We start from the raw sequence: 9,104 nt of genomic DNA, 5'->3' as shown, positions 1-9,104 counted from the left end.
GCAAGAGAGAGGAGATATGGGAACATATGTATATGTATAACTGATTCACTTTGTTGTAAAGCAGAAACTAACACACCATTGTAAAGCAATTATACTCCAATAAAGATGTTAAAAAAAATAAAAACAAACAAACCCAGGAGGGTTATTCACTTTTTATCCATTTGTATATTCTAACCGCTAACTAACTTTGTATGTGCCCTTTCACGCTATGTGAAACAGTAATCATCTAAAAAAGAAAGTGGCTTCAGAAGATGACATACAGAAACAGAGGACACACCAAGGACAACTTTCTCGACTACTGCATGCCCTACTACATGACATTTTAATTTCTTGACCAATGAGTAAAGGGCATATATTCATTAGCAGGATTCATTTCCATTAACTGCGTGCTGCATGTTGAAGAATCAGAAGGGGTACTAATCAAGTCCCAGCTTTCTCAAACCATCATCTAAAAACATCAACAGTATTAAGTCCATCATCAAAACTCTTCTTTCCATCAGCTGTCTGCATTTCTCAATAGGCATGTTATCAGACTATATCAGACTACACCACTTATGAACTGGATTTCCAGTGTTTTCAATCAGAACTGGAACTCTGTATAACGGAAATCATCTGATCATTTTCAATGGTTTCCCATTGAGCACTCCATCCTAACTTCATAGTGTTACCCCCTTCACATTTGCCTGCATCACACATAAACACACACACACATACATACACACACACACACACACACACACACACACACACACACACACACACATCTTTAGGTGGCCCAGCTGAACGAGCCTGCTTTACTTAACCAGTCTCAAGTTTCTAGGACTCAGCTATCTGTGCTCTTTAATGTCAGTTTACCTCCATTTTACACATTGTATTCAGATTGTGTTCATTTTTTTTTTTTCAGGGAAGCTCCATTTCTCTCTCTCTCTCTCTCTCTCTCTCTTTTTCCTTCTCTCTCTCTTCCCCCTTCTATGCCCTAATTGCCTGGTGAAAAGCTATGAGAAATTTTCTCACATAGTAGCTCAATGTGTTATCTTTTTCCAAATAATTACATTTATTTCAGGATAATAGGATGTCTTCATTGGGTAGTGTTTTATTAAGTGTCGGGATTGGGTAGGGTTGATGATTTTGGTTATATGCGCCTCACCACCACCACATCAGACACCTCCCTAGCAGGAAGTCACTTAGACCACTTACACACTCTTTTTTTTCCCTGTCACATCTTATTTTGGTTTTGCCTGTGACTAGAAGAAAGCGTCTATTTCTGATATTAAAAGGGAAGATCATGAAGGCTTCACATTGCTATGTAATCTTTGTTGTTAATGAAAAACCAGACGTATTTTTAAAATATGGTTTCGTGACCAGCAAGAAAGGACGAGAGGCAGAGACTTCAGCCAGGAGATATGTGCAGCTTATATTTTCTATACTAATGAAAAGGAATATTCACATGACTCATACTTACCTATGAAATATAGATCAAAAGCTCTCTTACCAGCTGCAGTTGCATCTAAATAATGAGGAAAAATGAATTCAAAAATAAAAGGCAGAATTTTGGAAGGCATCCTCTGGGAAGGGACTAAGGCAATGAATACAATTGATTTCCTACTTTTCTTCCCCCTGTGCCTGCTCTCCCAATGACCTCTTTCCAATTTTCCATCTTACTCTCACAGGTCACCAGAAGATTGCTAAGAAGGCAATCAAAATTGTGAACATTGATTTTTTTAAATGTACATAAAAGGATAAATGATAGGATTGTTTGAATTGAATGTCAACAGCAGAGAGAGAGAGAGAGAGAGAGAGAAAAGACGTAACTACCACCTGCCAAAGTTAGTCTATTTCCTAAAGGAGCATTAGAAAAAAATGTTTATAAAAATTCTTAGGGAAAATAACCACTTCATTTCTTCTCAGTGGCTAAATATTGGCCATCTTTTTTGCAGTTATAAAAAAAGAGAAAGAGAGAGAGGAATGAAGAAAAGCAAAACTGTGAGTCTCTTTTCTTTTTCTCATGTTCTTCCTTACTTGGTTTTTAAAGCATTAAACAATTCTACTGTTGCATCAGTGTATGTAAAAAATAGCTAGAGAGTCTTTGCTCTGCGTCAGGTGCAAGGTAATTCTTGCATGAAATGAGCTATTCTTTGGCAGATTTAAAAATAACAAATTGAGATGGGTCATTCAGCTTTCAAGCAAGCTTCTTATCTAAATTCTGATGTAGATAGCTTATCCTGTGCCTCTTAGCCATAATGCACCTGATGGAAACATTTTCTCCTACCTATGGATATTAACAGAGAATTATCACATATATTTTTAGTCTAATGTTGTAGGAAATAAATGTTATTGTGGAATTCATATTACAATATGCACAATTAAGCCATTTTATTGGTAGAAAATGAACAGGACTATATTATGTATATGGAGTTTCCCTCATACACACTATAAATTGGCTGCTACTAGGTTGATCAACAAGTACTTTATATAAATATATGACTACAGTGCCTACTACAAAAGTAAGACAAAATGGGCGTTTAACTTGGGTAAGAAAGGGAAGGGAATGCCTTACGGAGAAAGTAAGCTAGATCTTCCTTTAAAGGTCATGTTATTGAAGGAAGAACATACAAGTTGGGAGGTAAAGATTAAAGGTTTGGAAATGGAGCATACACAGGAAGCATAACAATAATCAGATTTCTGTGTCCAAGGGAAAGAAAAGTATCAGCCCCTATGCCAGAAAGTTCACATCAAAAATGACAAAATTCAACAGATGACAAAATTCAACAGATATCAAAAACTAAATTATGGAAGTTTTAAATGATATAATTGGGAGTTTGTACTAATTCTGTAGTCAAAGGTAATTTGAAAGGTTACTGAAGAGGGTAAAGAGAAAATAAAATCAGTATCTGACATTATTGTGAAATGAGGAGACTAGTAGCAAGGCTCTTGTTAGGAGGCTGTTGACCTGGTTTGGATGTGTCCAGTTTAGAATCTGGTATGGTGTGGTAGCTCTAGCAAAAGGAAGAAATTAGGAGGAAGAAGGTTAGACATAATTTAAAGAAGAAGGATCATGACCTTTGACTCTAATTGAATATGATTTTAAAGGGAAGTTAAAATAACATATCTGCACATACATGTATTTGATAAAAATAGAGAAGTCAGGAAAGGGAACAGACTTGGGATTAGAATGAGTCTATTTTTATACATCTAGGCTTGAGGCTATGTTAGGTGATAAAAGAGGTTTTTTTCCATAGCATCACTATTCATAATAGCCAAGTCATGGAAACAACCTAAATGTCCATCGACAGATGAATGAATAAAGAAGATGTGGTACATATATACAATGGAATACTACTCAGCCATAAAAAAGAATGAAATAATGCCATTTGCAGCAACATGGATGCAACTAGAGATTATCATACTAAGTAAAATAAGTCAGAAAGAGGAAGACAAATACAATATGATATCACTTATATGTGGAATCTAAAATATGGCACAAATGAACCTATCCATAAAACATACAGACTCACAGATATAGAGAACAGACTTGTGGTTGCCAAGGGGGAGGGGGGTGGGGGAGGGAAGGACTGGGAATATGGAATTAGCAGATGTAAACTATTATATATAGAATGAATAAACAATAAGGTCCTACTCTATAGCACAGGAAACTATTCAATATCCTGTGATAAACCATAATGGATAAGAATATTAAAAAAAAGAATGTCTATATGTGTATAGCTGAGTCACTTTGCTGTACAACAGAGATTGACACAACATTGTAAATCAACTATTTCAATTTAAAAATTTTTTTAAATTTTAAAAAATTTTAAAAAGGGTCCTTTTTCGTAGAGGTTCACTGTCTTCTTCTATTGATAAATCATAATATCTACCAATATCCGCCTGAATAGTCACCAGTTTGATAGATGGGGAAACATCTTATGACAGAAGAAATCTCTTGATTAAGAAGATACAATGCTTCAACTCCATATACACAACCCCACTTAGTAATATAATAAATAGCCTTTCGTTAAACATACTAAGGCAGAATTCAATTCCCATGCAGACACTTCTGAATGTGAATGAGAAAGCTTTTCCTTACACAGGGCCAAAATCTGTGTACCCTGAGATACCTCAGTGACCTCAGTCCTGCAATTTGGGACTGTAGAGAAAAATGCAAGTTTCCTTTTGGTTGAAAGCTCATCACAGTATATTAATTTGACAACACAGAGTCCCCTGAACCTTCTATTCTTTAGGATAAATGATCTTAAACTGGTCCTCAAGTTATCTGATTTTTATCCTTTCACCTTTTGGTGTTTCTTTTCAGGCCATCCTCCACTTTATTTTTTATCTCTTAAAATAATAAATATATGTAAATAGGTAAAATATCATGGTAAACTATGGAATTTGGGTGATTATGGTGTGTCAATGTAGGTTCATCAATTGCAAAAAGTTTACCACTCTGGTAGGGCATGTTGATAATGGGGGAAGCTATCCATGTGTGGGGCAAGGTGGCCATATGGAAAATATCTGTACATTCTTCTCAATCTTGTTATGAACTTAAAACTGCTCTAAGAAAATAAAATCTGAAAAAATGATGTTCAGATATGAATACTGTTGCAAATACAGTCCCATTACAGAGGATAGTTGGACTTAGCCATTTTACAGACTATGAGATTATTAAGGCAGCCTCTATGCCATTACTGTGGTCTGTCATATATAAATTCATATATAACACATAAAGAGATGTGCTGAATCAGGATTTGAGAAGAATATTCTTATTCTGTATGTGTTTTTTAGGTTTCTGTTTTTTCATACATAGCGGCTTCTAATATGTAATACTTAACTAGTTAGGGAAGCCTATCACTGTGGAAACAAAAACGTTTACTTTAAATCTGAAATGGAACGGATGGATTCATTCCAAAGAGGCCTTAATGATGTTCATATCATAAAATCCATGTTAAAAATAGAAAAGGAGAGGGGCTTCCCTGGTGGCGCAGTGGTTGGGAGTCCGCCTGCCGATTCAGGGGACACAGGTTCATGCCCCGGTCCGGGAAGATCACACATGCCGCGGAGCGGCTGGGCCCATGAGCCATGGCCGCTGAGCCTGTGCGAGGCCACAACAGTGAGAGGCCTGCGTAATGCAAAAAAAAAAAAAAAAAAAAAAAAAAAAGAAAAGAAAAAAAGAAAAGGAGTTAAGCACAGCCATTAAAGCACAATGTGTGAAAATAAGTATTTAATACATGCTAGCTTTTCCACATAGTAAAAAAATTGGGGAGGGGTGCTGAGATTGAAGGAAACTTCTTTATATCAGTGTAATTTTAATTAATAACCTAACATGTTAAAAGACAAAACTGAATCAGATTAGGCCAGAAAAAGTGTGAATGAGCTTGAATTAATCACTTTTGATGGAACAAGAAAAAGACATAGCTGTGGAGGATTGAGTTATGTAGTGACTAAAGTTAATTGTAGTAGGGACTTCCCTGGTGGCACAGTGGTTAAGAATCTGCCTGCCAATGCAGGGGACACGGGTTCGAGCCCTGGTCCGGGAAGATCCCACATACCACGGAGCAACTAAGCCCGTGTGCCACAACTACTGAGCCTGCCCTCTAGAGCCCGTGAGCCACAACTACTGAGCTCGTGTGACACAACTACTGAAGCCTACACACCTAGAGCCCGTGCTCCGCAACAAAAGAAGCCACTGCAATGAGAAGCCAGTGCATTGCAACAAAGAGTAGCCCCAACTCGCTGCAACTAGAGAAAGCCCGTGTGCAGCAACAAAGACCCAATGCAGCCAAAAATAAATAAATAAATAAATAAAAATAAATAAAGTTAATTGTAGAGGTTGGTAGTTCTTGGACTTCAATGTAATCCACCCTGTTCATAGCCAGAAACCAGATTCATTTATAGTTTCTGATGTAAAGACGTTAGAAGTATAGATGCTGTGGTGGGCAGAATAAGAATATTGATAACAGGCCCTGGAAATGGGCACTTACAAGTAAAGATTCCATAGGGTGCTAAAATTTGATTACCTTTGTCCTAAAAGTAGTCCCAGAAAATAGTGGATTACTTTCCTCCTGTTAATAAAAAAGAAACATTGTCTATAATTTCAGAAGGGGAAAAAAAAAAATGGCACCAAAACAATGGCCATCATATTTACCCTAAGATACAGAAGTCAGATTTTTCTTTCTGATCCCAATGAAATGATGAATAATTAAAAATCCTGTTCCATTCCCCAAACAGTGGAGGACCTGTACTTCTAATTATCTTCACTCACGAAATATATCGTTACAGGCTTACAGAAGCAGAATTCTCAGGTGACAACTGGGTATAATAATAATGCAAGTGCTGACTATGTCAATAGTCATAATAACATTAACTTTTTTTTTTATAAGTTTTAAAGTTTATTTGCAATTTAGGGAGACAAAAAGCATTATACCAAACACTTATGGTGAGGACCAATTTATCAAGTTGGACCTCAAGGGGCAGCAAGGGTAAGAAAGAGGGTTAATTTGACAGTAAACTGTTAAAGACTAGATAGAAAGGCAAATGAAACCATCAGGAGAACGTCGCCCCAAAAGATTTATTTGTCTATCCATCAAACTATAAAATCAAAGTGGAGGAGAAAAAAAGAGAGTGGTCTTAAGTTAAAAAAAAAAAAACTAAAATATTCCTTTCTCAAAGTGTTGATATTTTTAATAGACCAACAATTTTGGTTGAAGCTATTTTTCTCCCATAACAGAATGTCTTTGAGTAGTAATGGGAAAAAAAGCTTTTAAAATTATTTAATTTGTCTATGTTAAATAGCTGAATTGATTGCTTAATTTTATTTATTTATTTATTTATTTTAACATTAGAATATATTTTGCATTTATATAACAAAATATAGAAGACAATAAAAATAAGTGAGCATTGCTACAAGCAACAACAGAAATGGCAGACATAAAATGATATACATTGTATGGTTTCTTTTTAAAAAATTCAAAACTGGGCAAAAAAAAATTTATGGTGAAGATAATGGTTACCTTGGGGGCAGAAAGCAGGGGTCATGACCAGGAAATGGTATAAGGAAGGCTTCCGAGCTGCTGGGAAAGTTCTGTTTCTTGATCTGAGTACTGGTTATACTACTGGGAGTTCAGATAACTCACATAAGTCATTAAGTTTATAGTTAAACTTAATGACTTATGCACTTTTCTCTGTGTTATAAGTTATTAAGAAAGCTAAGACAAAAGCCTTATTTAGTTCATTAAGATCAGCAGTTGGCAAAGAATTATTGAATATTATTTTAAGACACCTACAAAGTTCAAGGAACTGTCTTAGGTGATCACAGATTCCAAGTCCATTCCATTATCAAATGATTGCTTAATTTTAAATCAAAATGTTATCATTAAACATTGACATTTCAATTTTATTTAATGAATATTTATTGAACATCTTTTATGTACAAATGGAGGTATGTTGGTATACAAAGGAAACAAGAAAAAGTATTGTATTCAAAATTTTTTGGTGTCAAGTAGTAAAAACCCAACTCAAATCAGTTTAAGTAAAATTAGGAGGGAAGGGAGTACAGGGAATGGTGCTTTTGACTCAGGCCTAACTGGTTTCCAGGAGCTCAAACATCCACTGTGTTGGTCCTCTTTGTAAGCAAGCTCTCCCCAGGTGGTAGCCAGTTAGCCACTGGCAGTTCTAACCTTTCCTCATTCTCACAGCTTATTATCCCTGTGAAAAGAGTCTCCCTTGCTCAGTTAGTTCGAGGAAGCTCCCAGAGAAGGCTCTGATTAGGTTGGCTTTTATCAATAATCCATCTCCGAAACAGTTCCTGCAACCAGGAAGTAGAAGGGCTTAAATAGGGGGCCTCACTCCAGCAGCATGGAGTGGGAATGTAGTGGGGAGGTCTAGATGCTAACTAGACAAAAACTAAGTGTTCCCTCAGATATCTCATGGTTACAAGAAGTCTATACGTTAGATGAATAAGATCTCATTTTAGCCCTCATTCTACTGACCACTGCGTTCTTCTACTTGCCCAGCTACTCCTTGTCTTCTGCTGCCTCCTGCTCTTGAGGTGATTTCTAATGTGGAACTAACTAGTGTTCTACCCTTTATTCACCTCCTGCCCTTTCCCACCCACAACATCTCTTTAAATGACCTCACCTAGTCTCATGGACTTAAATACCATCCATATATCCTTTCTAAATACCTATCTCCAACTCTGACCTCTCCCTGCAACATCAGACTCATATATCCAAATATGTGTTTAATATTTCCACATGAATGTTTAATAAACCTAAAACAGAACTTTTGATAATCATAGACTCTCAAACCCACTTCTGTTAACAAACGCAAGTTCGTGTGCCAGATACACAGTGAGGCCAAACAAACTGAAATGTCAGAGTTTGAAGCAGAGAAAGGTTTATTGCAGGGTCAAGCAAGGAGAACCAGTGGCTCTAGCTCAAAAAACCCCCGAACTCCCCAAGGGTTTCAGTAAAGCATTTTTAAAGGCAAGGTGAGGGAGGGGCGTCCCAGAGTGTGTGATCACCTCCTGCACAATTCTCTGATTGGTTGGTGGTGATCCATCCTTAGGTGCCAGAAGGTCTGGGGGCTGTGTGCTCATGATCATCAAGTACTTAATTTATTTCATTTGGTGGTGGTTTTAGCATCTGAAAAACTCAGGAAATATGTGTCAGATGCTATTCTCTAGGTACTTCAGAGAGGAGCTAAAGCAGAGGATATGGGAGAGGGGTCTGTCCCCCGGAAGGCCCCATAGGGTCCTGCTTGGTTACATTTCCTCCCTTGAGTCCCCCACCCCCGCCATTAATCAACAGCTTTGCAACTCATGCAAATACTTAAGACAAAAATCTAGAAATTATTCTTGACACTGTTCCTGTCTTCATCCTTCAAATCCACATTACGGGCAAGTCATGTAAAATCTACTTTCAAAACTTATTCCAAATTCATCCTCTCTCTCCATCTCTGCTATTAATAGCTCAGCCCAAGAAACCATTGTCTTTTGGCTCCACTATGAGCATCCTAATTGATCTTCTTTGCTTTCCTATATCTTGTTCTCAGGAGAACAGCCAGAGTATCTTGTAAAAATGTAACTTAGTTTACATCACACAAAACTC

The sequence above is a fragment of the Physeter macrocephalus genome, chromosome 1, assembly GCF_002837175.3.
Source record: "Physeter macrocephalus isolate SW-GA chromosome 1, ASM283717v5, whole genome shotgun sequence".
Classification (NCBI taxonomy): domain Eukaryota; kingdom Metazoa; phylum Chordata; class Mammalia; order Artiodactyla; family Physeteridae; genus Physeter; species Physeter macrocephalus.
This window is presented reverse-complemented; position numbering follows the sequence as displayed.